Source organism: Lutra lutra, chromosome 10, assembly GCF_902655055.1.
Source record: "Lutra lutra chromosome 10, mLutLut1.2, whole genome shotgun sequence".
NCBI lineage: Eukaryota > Metazoa > Chordata > Mammalia > Carnivora > Mustelidae > Lutra > Lutra lutra.
The window spans coordinates 7,607,864-7,625,437 of NC_062287.1; the positions used below are offsets into that span (position 1 = coordinate 7,607,864).

The window sequence follows — 17,574 nt, forward strand, 5'->3', positions numbered from 1 at the left end:
CGGGGGTTGGGAGGTTGGGGGAGCCAGGTGGTGGGTATTAGGGAGGGCACGGATTGCATGGAGCACTGGGTGTGGTGCAAAAAACAATGAATTCTGTTATGCTGAAAAGAAATTAAAAAAAAGTATATTGGCCCCAAACTTATATTTTTACTCTCCCGATTATTAAAAAAAAAAAATAGCTGAGCAGATTTTTAGCCATTTGTAGCTGGACTGCTTTGCATATGCCCCATAACTATTCCCAATCTAGCCTTGATAAGATAGAGCCTAGTGATGATAAGACTCCTAGTCACTGCTGCCCATCAGAGTTCTCCAACCCCGAGATTCCCCACGGTGCTACTGAACTCTATCCTGTAGACCTATGAGCTCCAGGGACACCCTCTCTAATCCTTCTCACCTCAGGAGTTTCCTTGCCCTCTTCCCCTTCTGGATGGTGGTCCTTTGACCACAACCCTCAAGATGGTCTCATGCCATGAGGGACTTCTTTTCTCCTGCAACCCTGCCCAATGATGTCTTTTTCCTTGTTCAATCCCTAAATCCTTCAATATTCCCTACAATAGTCAATCCCACCCCATCATCCTTAAGGCAACCACTATTCTGACCTTTTTTCCACTGAAGCCTAGTTTTGCCTGTTCTACAATTTCACATAAATGGAGCTGCCATATGTACTTCTTTGTGGAAGCTATTTTTTAGTCAGTATTTATCAGTAATCCATTTCTTTATGCTGCTGAATAGTATTCCACTACATAAATATATCAAACTTGATATATTTATCAAATGTTTATTCATTCTCCTATTGATGCACCTGGGCTCTTTCTAGTTTTTAGCTATTATGAATAAAACTACTACTAAATATTGTACTGGTCTTTTTGTGACCTATGTTTTAACTTCTCTTGAATAAGTATCTAAGAATGGAACTGTTGGGTCACAGAGTAGGTAGATGTTTAATTTTAAAAAAACCCTGCCAGTTAGTTTTCCAAAGTGGTTGTACCAATTTTTATTCCCAACAATATCACGGGAGAGTGCCAGTTGCTCCATAACCTTGCCAACACTTGGTGTTGTTAGTCTTTTAAATTTTGACCATTCCCATGGTTATATGGTAACATCTCATTACGATTTTAATTTATACTTCTCTGATGACTAATGATGTTGAACACTCATGTCCTCTTTGGTCGTTTGTATAACTTCATTTGTGAATCATCTTAAAATCTTCTGCTTATGTAGAACAATTGGGTTATATATCTCTTTATATGTATCTTGCTGAAGTTTGAGAACCACTGCTGTCCAAGACTCTATAACATCTTCTGGTCTAACATTCTAAAAGTCTACAACTCTGTATTCGAAGTGAGTGGAAGTAGCATGTATTTCTACTTCAGGTAAGGTGAACTTCTGAGAGCTGTTCTATCACTTCCTGTAGTTTTGGGCTATAGTTACCTCGCCAAGGAAGTGGATTCCATTATGCTCACTAATTACTAATTAAGAACATACTATGTGTAATTTAAAGAGATGTATAAGTTAGGAACAAAGACAGTAAACCGGAGTCCTTGAAAGAAAAGGGAGTTCCTCTGTTTAACACTGCATATTAAAAGTAGGCGGTGGGGGGCGCCTGGGTGGCTCAGTGGGTTAAGACTCTGCCTTCGGCTCAGGTCATGATCCCAGGGTCCTGGGATCGAGCCCCGCATCGGGCTCTCTGCTCAGCAGGGAGCCTGCTTCCTCCTCTCTCTCTCTCTCTCTCTGCCTGCCTTTCTGCCTACTTGTGATCTCTGCCTGTCAAATAAATAAATAAAATCTTAAATAAAAAAAAAAGTAGGCAGTGAGAGCAATGGCCACGGTCGCCAAACTGTGGAAAGAACCAAGATGCCCTTCAACGGATGAATAGATAAGGAAGATGTGGTCCATATACACTATGGAGTATTATGCCTCCATCAGAAAGGGTGAATACCCAACTTTTGTAGCAACATGGACGGGACTGGAGGAGATTATGAAATAAGTGAAATAAGTCAAGCAGAGAGAGTCAATTATCATATGGTTTCACTTATTTGTGGAGCATAACAAATAGCATGGAGGACAAGGGGAGATGGAGAGGAGAAGGGAGTTGAGGGAAATTGGAAGGGGAGGAGAACCATGAGAGACTATGGACACTGAAAAATAACCTGAGGGTTTTGAAGGGGCAGGGGGTGGGAGGTTGGGGGAGCCAGGTGGTGGGTATTGGGAAGGGCACGTATTGCATGGAGCACTGGGCGTGGTGCAAAAACAATGAATACTGTTACACTGAAAAGAAATTAAAAAAAAAAAGTCTAAAAAAAAAAGTAGGCAGTGAGAAAAGACCCATCATAGAGAAAAATCATTTTTATTTCAAATTCTTTGGGGATGGGGAGTGAGAGGAGGCAAAATGGCATCTTCTTTATGTAGTGATTTTCAAATTTATAGAAAAAAAGAATGAAATTTCACTTGCTGTTATGAAAATTGAGCAAGGACAAGGCTAGCAAGCAATGAGTAGATGAAGGAATGGTTAACACAGATAGCATTTTACACAGCTTTAGTTTCTCCATCTCCAGACAGAAAAGCTTTTGCAAAGAGAAAAGTCATCTTTTGCATTTTAGTTTTAGGTTCATTAAGTAACTGCTTTTTAATTATAATTATAAACCATCAGATAGGGGCAGCTGGGTGGCTCAGTCAGTTAAGTGTCTGCCTTGAGCTCAGGTCATGATCTCAGGGTCCTGGAATCAAGTCCCGCATCATGTTCCCTGCTCATGGGGGAGTCTGCTTCTCCCTCTGCCTCTGTCATTCCCTCTGTGCTTTCTGTCTTTCTCTCACACACATACTCTCTCTCAAATAAATTTTTTTTTAAAATAAACCATCAGAGAGCAGTATGGCTTAAAATATAGATCCTCAAACTATTACTCAAAGGTTGCAACGGTAAGTAGTTCAGGCTTTGTGGGCCATCTGGTCTCTGCTGTCAACTACTCAGCTCTGTTGCTGTGTCTCAAAATCAGCCACAGACCATACCTAAATGAACAGGTGTGGCTGTGAGCCAATCAAACTTTATTTGCAAAAACAGGCTGTTTGTCTGGGCCATAGTTTGATGACCCCTGGTTTAAACAATAGTTCTAAATCATTTAAATGCTAATAAAGGCTAATCTGAAATAATTAGGGAATTAGAATTTTTTGTTTGGGGCTAGTGTAGGCCAAAATTTAATTAAGTTATTGTTTAAAAAAGATGTTTTGCATTTTAAAACAACTCCAGAGGATTTTCATACATAATAACTCATTTTCCACCTCAAAATATTTTCAAATAAGATTTGATGGTGGTGTGGGGGAGAATCCACAATGAAGTTAAAATGTTTCTTTTTCAGTGTGGATTTATCAATGTACAAGTCTGCAGTCTGTCATTTTGAAGATCCACATATAAGTATGGCAAGAGATACCTCACGACTTTAGCAAGCTAAGCACTGGTTAAAGAAAAAAAAAATATAACCAACATTTATGCAGTAGTCTGGAGTAAAGATAAACATCTCAGGACTCACATAATTTAAAATGAAAAAAATCTGTCCTAGAAGGAAACAAAAGTACAAATAACCTTTGTGTTTTTAAAACTACAATCTTAATCAGTGTTTCCTACTTAAAAATGTATTTCTCAATTATGTGACTCTGAAGTGTTTATTTTTATTCTGAGTGTAATGTAGATGTGTTTATTTTAGTCTTTTAGAGTATGGAAATGCGGAGAAGGGCAAGATTGTAACCTTCTATTTAGCCTCTTAATATAGCCTGATTAGCATTTACAAGTTATAATTAACAGAGCTCTGAAACGATCTAACAAATACAAGCTGAGTCTAAGTATTAACCTGCTGCCAGCTTCTTATATATTAACATTCCATTTTCAAATGGGTTTGTGAAGCCATTTCTAAAAGGCAAAAAGGAATTTTAGAAAGTTAGTAATTTTTTACTAAAATTAGATAATAGCTTTCATGAAACTTGGCCACAGTAATACCTCTTAATATTACTAAATCTCACTTAGTAACTGACACAGACACTGTAAAAGTGAGTTTACTTTTAGGTACAGTTTTAGAGGTGGTGTTCCTTCATCTTAAATCACAGAAGAAAAGAAACTAAAATTCAGAACACATTTTGAAAATTTCTCTATTTATAAGTGATAATTAATTACTAATTATGATGGCAAGTACTAGGTAGGATCTTGATAACCTCAAATTCTAGCACATGGTCACCACTCATCCCAAATGTCATCTCTTCCATAAAATTTTTCTTTCAATTGAACTCTGATTGGTATCTCTTATCTGATATCTAGCACTTAGATCCTGCCTAGTACCTCTGAAATATTCTAATTCAACATGTATTGAGTCTATAATAATAAATTAATTCTTTGCTATAGTGATAAGCGGTTGCCTTTGATGTGTGCCTGCCATGTACCAGGTGCTGGACATAGTCGTGGTCCTTAGTGTCAAGAAGTTAGTGTGACAGGTGTATCAGACAAGTAAAACGATGACAAACAAGTGAGTTAAGTGCAGTAGGATAACTTCAGAGGATGGGGGGCACAGAGAGGGGCAACAGTAGGAGCCGTATCTGCGACTGGGTTGGGTAGAATAGCTTCTTGGAGGAATCAAAGTCTTAAAGGTTGGGCTGACCACTGAAGACTGAGGGCAGTCTGAGTAGGAAGAAGAGCACAGTGAACATGCCTGGTGTGCTGCAGCAACTGTGGGCGGTTCAGAAAGACTGGAGGGACAAAGGCCTGAGCATGGGAGCAGCACGTGAGGAAGGGGCCGCATTATGGCTGTTTTTCCCATCACATTCAGACTTTATGTGAAAGCACTAACAGATTTTAAGCAAGACAGGGTGTTTTGTAATTTGGTGAAGAAAATAGATGAGGGCAAGCTTAGAGGAAAAGAGACCTTTAGGAATTTACTGTAATAATCTTAGGCAAGAAAGGTCACGGACCTGAGCTGGCAGTGAGCAAAGGACGTAAGATACAGGGGAAAAAAAAGTTTCAGAGAGATAGTAAAAATACAAACTGTGAAAATTTGCAAACTGATTAGTTATGGGGATGAGATAAGAGAACTAAGAAAAAGGATATAAACTCAGGGTCCAGCCTTTATTTATTTACTTTTATGTTTCATCCAACACATATCTGCTAAGCATCTGTATGTGTCGGTGAGGAATTGTGCTAAAATGGTGAAGATATGGGTAAGCAACTTAGATTTATCCTCTACTCTTATGAAACTCTGAGTCCAGCTCTACCATCAGCTACAGTTCTTGACATCACCCACCATTTTCGCTCCATCTGTAGCAGAGGTTGAAAACCACAGGCCACAATCATTTTATTGGCCCACCCAGAGGTTTCAAAAACATTTGGTTTTGAATATCTGATTCACCACATTTCTCCTCTTACCATTTTTTTTTTCTGTTTACAGCACCTCCCACGGACCTGAAAGAATTTAAGTCTGTGATTCAAGCCTTAGTGTTATTGTCTTTTAATTTTTTTAGTATCATTATCAAATATACACAAAATAAAATTTGCCACTTGAACAATTCTAAAATGTGTAATTCAGTGGTATTTAGTATATTCACAGTGTTGTGCAACCATCACCACTGTCTAGTCCCCAATACACCATCCCTAAGGGAATACCTGTACCTGATAAGCAGATACTACCTGTTCCTCACTCTCCTCAGTCCCTGGCAGCGACAAACTTCTTCCTATCTCTATGGATTCGCCCATTCCAGATATTTCAGATCCCATCATATGTGGCCTTTTGTGTCTGGTTCTTCCATCTGGCACGTTTTTGAGGTTCATCCATATTGTAGAATCTATCAGAAATTCATTCCTTTTTATTGCTGAATAATTTTCCATTGTTTGGATGGACCACATTTGTCGACCCATTCATTAGTTGATGGTCATTTGGGCTTTTCTACCTTACGACTCTTGTGAATGGTGATGCTTTAAAAATTCATGTACATATTTTATTTGAACATCTTTTTTTTAAAAGTATATACTCAGGAATGGAATTTCTGGATCATACAGTAATTCTATGTTTAAGTTAATAAGAAACTGCCAAACTCTTTTCCACAGTGGCTATATGATTACACATTCCCATCAGCACTGTATGAGGGCCCATACTTTTGACTCTTCTCTCTTTGGTCTCCATATATAATCACATTTTATCTTTTAAGGATATTGAAAATTAAAAATAAAATCTCCTTGAGTCTAGACACTCTCAACCTCTCTTATGCTTTGTAATGAACTCCTGACTGGACTCTACTTCCTTGCTCTCCCTTCTTCAATCTGTACTACTCACTTCTTTCTTCTATCTCATCAATCTCTCTTACGCACATTGGTAGTGATTGGGGCATGTGCACTGTCTGAAGAGTCAGCCCAACTTAATTACCTAGCTTTCAAGTTCTAACACCTGTTTTAACCTAACTGGTTGATGAAATCTCAGACTGGACCTCTCCATATTACCTGTGTGAAGGTAAAACTTGTAAGTCTTAAGAGAATTAGTTCAGGAGTAATTTAGAACAAAAAGAGAGGACTACCGAAATGAAGCCCAAACCCACTAACATCATCAAAATTTTATCTTATTCAGCAATAAAAATTTGTCAATTAGATATTCATCTCAAACAGTCAACACTAAAAACACATTTTCAGAAAATATAGTCTAAAGCAATTATCTGTCTAATTGACATGATAAAACATGGAAAGCCTGTTACTACATTTCAACAGTTTTTATTCAGAAAAAATTACATTCAAATTACTGAAGAAAATTTGTATTTTCTTCATACATCACATTATCACGTGATATGGTTGTACGCAATTTGTGCTACCGTGTTTACCAAAATTCACATCCGTGCTGCACCCTGTAGCTCCTATTACACAGTCTGAACCCTGACTTGGTTGTAGAACAGAGCCTAGTGATGATGTGGATAATCAAGATCAAAGTGAACAAAGCTAGGATAAGGGTTTATAGAGTACACAGAAAAATGGTTGGATAAACAGTGTGAGCAAAGCCTTAAAACAAGAAATACAAAAAGGAGAACTTTTAAATTATCAAAATTCTGATCAGAACAGGCAGCATAAGTGATATAACGAGACCAACAATCTTATGCCAACAATGCTAATATTTAAAGAACCAGGAAAACATAAACATTACAAAAGCAAAGACACAATAGCAATACGAAGAATAGAGTGGAGGACGGGGAAGGACACTGATAAACACTTATACTAACAACACACAATCATACACAAAGAGATATTACTTCCAAAAAAGGTACCAAACTACATAACTTCTTTACAGCCTTGACACAGAAGTTGCTCAGCAACGGCTATTAGGAATTCACTTAGTACAAAGCACCTGAGAAGACATTACAAGAAGAAAGGGGAGAACGAGATCACAGGAGCATTGTCTCTGAGAGCTTAAAACAACACCAACAAAACAACCCAGTTTACATACAAATGATACACAATGACGTAAGCCCAAGAAGACAAAAACCCGAGCTTTAGAACACTGAATGCTCCAGTGAAAATGGCAACTCTGTGAAAACAATCTTATTTGATTATGAAATAATCAGCAGGAACAGAGAGATTCCAACTAAAGACTGGAGACTTGAAAGCAATTTAGTCATTTATATGGCCTGTTGACTAAAAATACTGTATATCTTAATTATCAACTAAAATGAGTTTGGGTCATCTTCTTGAATCAGATGAGAGTGCTGACCATATTTAAGCTATTCAAGGAAATTTAAATTTCTATGTGTAGTGATTATAATGTGATATGGTTCTATGTTAGCTTGTTTACTTACTCAACAATGAATCAAATACCAATATGCTGGCGGGGCACTCCAGTACTTTGACTGGTTTGGTTCAGTTAATAATAATGGTACACTGAAAGGAACAAAAGAATCACACTTGATTAAAGGTAGCTCTAACTACAGTTTCTGGATCTGCTAAAACTAAAAAATATCACTGGATAATTTCTAGTTAGAAAATTAAGAGGGGCGTCTGGGTGGCTCAGTCGTTAAGCATCTGCCTTCAGCTCAGGTCATGATCTCAGGGTCCTGGGATTGAGCCCGCACCAGGTTCCTTGCTCAGTGGGAAGCCTGCTTCTCTCTCTCCCACACCCCCTACTTGCGTTCCCTCTCTCCCTGTGTCTCTCTCTGTCAAATAAATAAAATCTTAAAAAAAAAAAAAGAAAATTAAGAAATATATTATATACCTATGAACTAGAAAGTCATCAAGGCAGTACACTAAAGGCAAGGATTTAAGTTATTTGCTACTTCCAGCTCACTTCGGCCAAAATGTTAATATTCATGTTGATGCATAAGTGAGTTGAATCAGTTAGTTGGTTTGTAATAGAGAAGAGCTGCCTTTGAAAGGAAACTTTAACTACAATTTTACCAAAACACCTACATAATGTATTTCAGAGTAAGAAAAAAAACACACAATAGATACTTACTTTAAGCCTTTATTTATTTATTTATTTATTTGACAGACAGATCACAAGTAGGCAGAGAGGCAGGAAGAGAGAGATGGGAGGAGGAGGCAGGCTCCCTGCTGAGCAGAGAGCCCGATGCGGGACTCCATCCCAGGACCCTGAGATCATGACCTGAGCTGAAGGCAGAGGCTTTAACCACTGAGCCACCCAGGTGCCCCAAAGCCTTTTTTTTTTTTTTTAAAGAAAATCACAGCAGTGAGTTGAAGTCTCTTAAAGAAAAAATTCTTGAGAGGCTTTGAAATAAATTTTTGAGCACCTTCTTGGTCTTGGTAAGTTTATTTCAAATTAAGTCAATTTGGGAAATAAAAAATAATTCTTTTGGGGCGCCTGGGTGGCTCAGTGGGTTAAGCCGCTGCCTTCAGCTCAGGTCATGATCCCAGGTCCTGGGTTCAAGCCCCACATCGGGCTTTCTGCTCAGCAGGGAGCCTGCTTCCTCCTTTCTCTCTGCCTGCCTCTCTGCCTACTTGTGATTTCTCTCTGTCAAATAAATAAATAAAATATTTAAAAAAAATAATAATTCTTTTAGTGATGCTAAATAGAAATTTCAATATTAAAGGAATATTTTAATCCAATGTATTTTCATCCAATTAAAAAATCCAATTTTAATCCAAGGAATATTTTAATCTACAATGAGATAATTAAGCTACTTGATGAAGTTTAACCTTTATTTTTTAAATCCCAAATCATATTTCATGTTTACAAATAATTCATTTAGTCACATATTTATGATTGCCTACCATGAATTAAGCACCATTCAAGACACTAGGGATATAAGTTAGTGAAGCTGCCAGAGGCCATGAAGGTATTCCCTTTATTCTGAGTGAGACAGGAAGAAGGGATGGTTTGAACAGAGAAGTGGCAGGACCTATATGGTGAACAGAATGGAGGAAGACAAAAGTGGAAGCATGTATTTGCTTCAGGAAAATTTAAAAGAATTAGTAGTTATAGTTGGCTAAAGTTCCTTAAGTAAAAACTCAGAGGCTTTCTAAAAAGTAGTAACTTAGAAATCATGGTGGTTGGTAGTTATGGAAGTGGTTGGATATATTTCAAAGGTAGACCTTAATAGGATTAGATGATAGGCTGGTTTCTGGTGTAAAGAACTGAAGAAGGTGTGGGAATAAGGAATTTGTTTTTGGATTTGTTAAGTTTGAAACACCCATTAGATGTCAAAGTGGAGATTGTAAAGCTATGAAAGAGATCAAACCATCTAAGGAGTTAGTATAGACAACTGGCTCAGTTACTGAACACTGAGGATAGCTAACATTTAGAAGTTTGCAAAGGAGGAACTAGCAAAGCAGAATGAGCTGGCTGTCAGTAAACAGAACCAAGAAGCCTGGGGAAGGAAGAAGGGAGAGACTGGAGTGTCCAAGGCCAATGTCAAGGAAGATGATTTAACATTGGACCTAGCATTATGGCATTCACCAGTGACCCTGTCAAGAACAATTCTGGTGGACACTCATCAGGAAAGGATTCCAATCAGGTTAACAGCAAATTTTGGTAATTGATGCTTCTGCAGAGTCACTCTCTAACTTGTCCAAAAGAACATTCCAACTTTTGGAAGCAAAATTTTTAAAAAGATACCAAACAAAGTTGTAAGCACACAATAGTAGTATCTATACCCACAGAAGTGCTAATAAAATGGCTTTGGTCATTAGTTGGGAGGGCTATTACAAAGCTCCAACAGTGTTCTCTCATTATAAGCAAAAAAGCAACTAAGTTGAATAGAACATAAAAGCTATCTCTTAATTACATATGTTCCAGAAATTTCTTCCTCACAGTGCTAAGAAGTACTTTCCCTCGGAGAACGCAAAACATACTTTCTTATGCTTCGCAGCAGTAATTTCTGTCAAACACTAGCAGTTTTTCATAAAATCGGTGTTTAAGTCAAGAATTATTTAATATGTTATAAAAAGATGTCAGAACTTTCTTTGACAGACATTTCAGTTTTCAAGAAGAATATCATTTAAAACTACTTTTCATGTAAAAGTACTTGAATAACTACCAAAAAGCCTAGATGCTGTCTCATTCAACCTTTGGGACTGAACAACTTTTCTGCCTACCAAACTCAGTCATATAGGTGACTGAGTCCTTGAAAACTGGATTTAGAAATTGTTAAGGACACCAGTAATTACAATTCCAGAAAAAGAAAGGGTCTCATAAGTTCCATGCCATAAGACAAAATGCTTATTTTTTTAAATTTTTATTTATTTTTGAAAGAGAGGGTGCATGGTGGTGGGGAGGGGCAGAGAGAGAGAGAGAATCTTCAGCAGGCATGCTCAGCATGGAGCCTGATGTGGGGCTCAATCCCATAACCCTGAGGTCATGACTTAGGCCAAAATTAAGAGTCAGACGCTTAATTTACTGAGCCACCCAGGCACCCCCGAAATGTTTTTAAATAAGTAAATCTCTGGTGTGGCTTGCAACAAAATATTCTCATTTGTCTCCTTTTTTTTTTTTTTTTTTAAGATTTTATTTATTTAACAGACAGAGATCACAAGTAGGCAGAGAGGCAGGCAGAGAAAGAGGGAGGAGGAAGCAGGCTCCTCGCTGAGCAGAGAGCCCGATTCGAGGCTCAATCCCAGGACCCTGGGATCATGACCTGAGCCGAAGGCAGTGGCTTTAACCCACTGAACCACCCAGGCGCCCCCTCATTTGTCTCCTTTTGAAAAAAGTACTCAAAGTTCAAGTAACTGAGCTTTCCAGATAACCTGGTTGTTTATTTTACTGTATCAAATTCACTTATTATAGAATAAAAACAGTAACATTAAAAAGATGTTGTAATTTGTTTGAGTTAGGGCTGACTTATTATATCTCAAATGTTTCATGCAAGCCTATGCTGGGAAATCTAATGTTGACATTATTAACCTTTTAAAGCATTCAAATTCTAACACACCTTCCAATTTCAAACAAAAATAAACCCACACCATAAAATAAAAGTTTTGTGTAGAACACATACAATACCTACTGTCAACAAATGTGGTAACATTTTTCAAACAGTTAAAAAAAAAACACCAAAAACAACCCAAGTTTTATATTTACTACTGCATAAGAAACTATTTACCAGTTACTAATCCTTTTCACCTGGGACTGTCACCAATGGTGCAAGTATCTGAATGAAATTACGATGTAACATAGCACTTGAAAAGCCTGGTATTTTAAATAACTTCTTTTATCTAGTACAATTTTAACATCTATTAACACAAGAAATGAAACACAAAAAATCCTCTAAATTGACAGGCATGTGTTGAGTGGCATCTAGATATGTTGAAAACAGTGTAGTTAGATATAAAAAAGATATAAGGTCACAGAAAAGAGATCTAACCCCAAATATTGAGGGAGTTTAGGTGTCAGAAAGTGTCCTTCAAGACAGGTAGGTAGTGAAGTGAGAAGAGAGCGATGAGCCAGAAAGAAGACGAGAGATCAGAAAAGGTTTCTCAGAGGAGTCAGCATTTGACTTGAGTCCTTTGGAGAATTATGTTTTGGACAATCGAGAAAAACTTCAGCACAAAAAGATCCGGTGATTTGCTAAAGGTCACAAAATTGCTCACTGCACAGTCAAGTCTGCAACAATGGCTTCTCAATGCCCAAAGCAAGTAGGCTTTGGATTCAGCATTACATTTGTGACGGAAGCAGCAGTTTGGGCAGTACTTTTCATACAGTTTTTCTCATAATAAATGACTTCTATTTTTCTGGCTAAACTAGGTCACAATTAAAAAGATATTAGCAAATATTTAGCAAAAGGACATGGAGAACAGGAAGAATTTCAGTTTATGTTTAAATAACTTACAGAATATTCCTTCTCTCTAAACACAGAAACCGTATGAAATCTTTTTCTAAAAATGTCAGTATCCTGGTATATCAGCAGTATTTGACTCATGATAGGTATTATAACTATTTGCCGACAGAATGTACTACAGATGTGCTCCGTGGCACTTCATTATACATCACTTTTTATGTCCTCTACTGATTTTGTGTCTGTACGCCATGTTTCCCAGGAAGAACTTCACACTGTACATCAACGTGGGATCCATGTTTTATTTCTAATCCTGCGTCTAGAACTGTGATGAGTACAGAGGCCTCACATGTTTGCAGAATAAACTGCTATAACAGAACCTTAGCTTTTTCTCCACCCACAAAAAAAGTAAAGGGGAGAAATCCCTCAATTTATCCGGATCATTCAGAGACAAAAACCAAATCCCAAAGCCACTTTGCGTTGGTACTAATACTCTCTAGCTGAAGTAGGGCAGGGATGGCTTCGGACTGATGATTACCATGGTTCTAGCGGCCAGGGGAGCAGGGTTTGGAGAAAAGAACTAACTCCCTTTAGGGGAGGCAGACCTATTTGATTATTTGCTCCTGTTCTCTACCTTACTTTATGATTGTAGTTGCACCTTGACATCCATGCCACTCTATTTCTGGAATTCTTTTCCATCACTGCTCCTAAATAAAAATAAAAGAGGAGGGGAGGAGAATTCCAGAAAGATGAATATTTGACTTCACACAATTTAGTTCATAGTGGCAAGGCTTTTTTCAAGTGATCAAAGCATTCCAAAAAGTGAGAAAAAGCTAAAAGCTATTAGAAATAACCTAAGCCAACTGTCTCTCTTGCCCAAGCTAACAGACCCAGTTAACTGAAACTCATCCTCTCAAAGATCCAGGCTGTGTGCACGTGTACAAAAGCATGTACTGGGATGCCCAGCCTGGTTTTGAAATTCTAACCTCTGACGCAAGGGCAAATCTTTCAATTTTGCTCCTTACAAAATACAAAGTTTGGCATATACTCAACAAATGTTTGCTGAACTGAAACCCAAACTAAAGAAACACAAGAAACATTAATGTACTCTCCAAACAGATCCCAGCCATAGGAACCACCTTATTAAAATCATATTTAAAAATCCTTTCATCATTCTCAAAAAAAATTTTTCCCTCATGTTCAAGTTATCAAGAGTGTAATTACAATGATCATAAATTAATGTTAAATAACAAATGTTTAGTTTCTATTCTCCTCTAAGTCTTGAAAAATGTTAGTAACAAATGGGATACTTACCAATAACTGCTGGTGCATGCTGACGTGTGAAACCCACATATTTAAAGCTACACAAAATAAAAATTGACAGCTCAACTAAAACCAAACCACATTTTAAGTCATTTTTCACATAGCTAAAATGACATCATTGCCTTAACAAAGCAAAAAGCACGCATTGCATCTGTGTTGGTAGAGCTGAGCAAATACACATGTGGCCTGATTTATTTCCAGACTGTGAAAATTTTAATGTACTGCTCTGAGGTGCTTTCTCTGACCATTCGGCACCAGTGCTTAAAGCAATATGCCCTGTCATAGAGGCCTTGCTGGGGAGGAGAGATTAGTGAGAAAGTGCTCTACCGTTTCTATCATTTCCAATAAAATTACATTGGAAATAAACTCCAGAGGTTTCTGAATCTGGGTTTGGAGAAGATTTGAGACTAAATCTTTAAGCAGAACATGACCAAATTCCAATGGAAGTGTCATTCTCCTGATTCTTCAGAAAAAGCCTCTCCACTGACCTCAACTCTGGATAGCTACATGAAGTGTTAGGATTCCACAAAATCAGAGTCAAATTTGCTACATTTGAGCTACCTAGACTCTATTCTCCTTTTTATAATCAGGAAGCTAAGTAGATTCGACCTTTGGAAAGAGAAGAAAACAAAAGGGTGGTGATGGTAGTGGGGAAGGGAGGGGACAAGACATCTCTTCTAGAACCAGACCTTAATGTGTCCCAAATACCCAAAACAAAATCAGGGTCTCTGCCTTCCTTGAGGACAAGGGTTTCTGTCTGTCTTGCTCACTGCTGTGTTACCACTAGCAGTGCCTGGCTACAGGAAATACTCAATAAAATACCTGCTAAATGAATTATGATAAATGCTTATCTTACTATGACTATTACAGTCATGAGTCTTTTTTGAAGGTGGCAGGTCCTGTCGGGGTTAGTGACATGGGAAGAGGCAGATCTCCGAAGTGGGTAAGAGTGATCAGATCTGTCTTCTCACTCTTTCTTTGATCTGGTGCCTTATAAAAGAGCACCTTGGGATTGGCACTGAGATGACCCAGAAGAAAGGGAGGAAAGAACAAGTCCTAATTTACAAATGATTTTTTTTTTTTAAGATTTTATTTATTTATTTGACAGAGAGAAATCACAAGTAGGCAGAGAGGCAGGCAGAGAGAGAGGAGGAAGCAGGCTCCCTGCTGAGCAGAAAGCCCGATGCAGGGCTCGAACCCAGGACCTGGGATCATGACCTGAGCCGAAGGCAGCGGCTTAACCCACTGCGCCACCCAGGCGCCCCTACAAATGATATTTCTGATGGTATGTTATTGTCTTTGTTTCCTGTAGGGCCCAGCATTTCTCTAAGTATCTTCCCTGGGATGTTAATATCAATGCAGCTCAGGGAAGACTGCCCTGACTATCCTCCCTAGTCACTCCCTCTCTAACTGGCCCATTTTATCTTCTCATACTAGGTAATCCTCCTTTTATTATTTATTTTGAAAATATATTTCATATAATGCATATCATATAAATATTATATATTATATATTTTTATATATATTTATTTTAAAGAAGATTTTATTTATCGAGAGCAAGAGAGAGAGACAGAGAGAGAGAAGGAGTACATGAGTGGTAGGAGTAGCAGAGTGAGAGAGAGAGAGGAGCAGGCTCCCCACTGAGCAGGGAGCCTGATGCAGGGCTCAATCCCAGGACCCTGGGATCATGACCTAAGCCGAAGGCAGACGCTTAGCCGACTGAGCCACCAGGGGCCCCTATTATTTATTTAAGTAACCCTTACACTCAACATGGGGCTTGAACCCACGACTCTGAGATCAAAACTCACTTGCTCTACCGACTGAGCCAGCCAGGTGGCCCCCAGGTACTACTTTCTAATACTCTCATTTGTTGGTGTGTTTTGCTATCCATGTTCCCCACTAGAATGTAAACTCCATGAAAGCAGGGACCTTACAGCTATCTACCCAAATGTCTAGAAAAGTGTCTGATATAGAGAAGTCACTTAAATATTTGTGGAATAAATTAACAGTTGCTAGGCAACTGTTGTGATGAGACCAACAAAATGCCTGTACTGTTTATGTTTCATGATGACAGAATATACATTATGAGGAAAAAGAAACCTGAGGGGAACACCAGATTGAAGGGGCTTCTTTACTTCCCTATTTTACAAAGCTTTTCCTATGCTATAAACACAGTGAAAACTGATGAAAAACCTTTCTTCCCCACAACTGAATATCTGACAGCAGTAATGTTTCTCATTTACACTGACCCACTGAGAAATGCAGTTTCATGTCTTACTTAGGTAATCCCAGTTAGTCTCCCTTGGCTGTGACGCTGGCACTAAGGGAAAATCACTGTATTTACACTGGGCCAGAGTCTTAAATTCACAGTGTAGTGATATCAGTGATACCTGGGGAGAGCTCCTCCATGGTGTTCCAGAGACAAGGGATAAGACTAAGTTGAGAGCTGCGGCCTTTCCTCCCTGCCTGAATACAGTGCAGGATGATCTGGGTTTTATTTATTCAGTTTGAGAGTTTCTGAGCACCTTCATTAATTTCGTAAAATTCTTGACCATAATCTTCAAATATTTTTTGTCTCATTTTTCTCTCTCTTCTTGGACCGAATTACATGTATGTTAGACCACACACAGTTCCTGATGCTTCACCATTTTCTCTGTTGTGTTTTACTTTGGAAAATTCCTATTAATTGATCTTTATGTTTACTGATTCTTTGTCATATCTGCACATAAACCTATTGAAAAAAATTCTTCATCTTTGATATCACGTTTATCTCCAGGATTTCCATTTGGCTCTTTTTTAGTTTTCATCTCTCTGCTAAAATATCCCAACAGTTCATGAATGCTGTTCATCTTTTCCACTAAATCCTTTACATATTTTAAAAAAAGTGATCTCTACATTGGGGCTTGAACTCACAGCCCCAAGATCAAGAGTCCCATGCTCCACCAACTGAGCCACCCAGGTGCTCCTAGATCCTTTATATATTAATCACAGTTGTTTAAATGTTTCTGCCTGAAAGTTCCAACATATAGTTCATTTCAGTCTGGTTGACTGCTTTACCTTTTTTTTTTGGTTTGTTTTTGATGTTTAAAAATAACGTTTAAAAAAAGTTTTTATTTTTAGTTAACATACAAGATTAGTTTCAGGTGTATAATATAGTGATTCAACAATTACATTCATCACCCAGCGCCCACCACGAGTGCACTACTAAATCCCCATCACCTATTTAATCCACCCCCCCCCCCGCCCACTCCCCTCTGGTAACCATTAGTTTGTTCTCCATAGTTATGAGTCTGTTTCTCAATTTGTCTCTCCTTTTTTCTCCCCTTGCTCATTTGTTTTGTTTCTTAAATTCCACATGAGCAAAATCAAATGGTATTCCACAAATGGTATCTATCTCTGATTTATTTTGCTTAGCGTTATACTTTCTAGCTCCATCCATGTTGCAAATGGCAAGATTTCATTCTTTTTTTATGGCTGAATAATACTTGTGTGTGTGTGTGTGTACATTTTTATCCATTCATCAATCAGTGGACACTTGGGCTGCTTCCATATCTTGGCTACTGTAAATAATGCTGCTATAAACATAGGGGTACATGTATCCATTTGAATTAGTGTTTTTCTATTCTGTGGGTAAATATCAAATAGTGTGTTTGTTGGATTGTAGGGTAGTTCTATTTTAAAATTTTTAATAACCTCCATACTATTTTCTACTAACTCACCAGTTTGCTTTCCCACCAACAATGGGTTGAAGGTTCCTTTTTCTCCACATCCTCCTCAACATGTTGTTTCTTGTGTCATTGACTTTAGCTATCTGACAGGTATGAGGTGATATCTCATTGCAGTTTTGATTTGCATTTTCCTGATGGTAAGGGATGATGAATATCTTTTCATGTATCTGTTGGTCATCTTTGAAGAAACATATGTTCATGTCTTCTGCCCATTTTGTAATTAGATTATTTTCTGGGTGTTGAGTTGTACAAGTTCTTTATATATTCTGGATACTAAACTTTTAATGGATAT

At 38.0% G+C, this 17,574-nt stretch overlaps 1 protein-coding gene across 7 annotated transcripts in view; it reads right to left on the minus strand.

Moving 5' to 3' along the window:
- ARHGAP20 (Rho GTPase activating protein 20) overlaps positions 1–17,574 on the minus strand; it is a 121,952-nt gene that overhangs the window by 49,505 nt on the left and 54,873 nt on the right. The gene's annotated exons all lie outside the window — the stretch shown is intronic.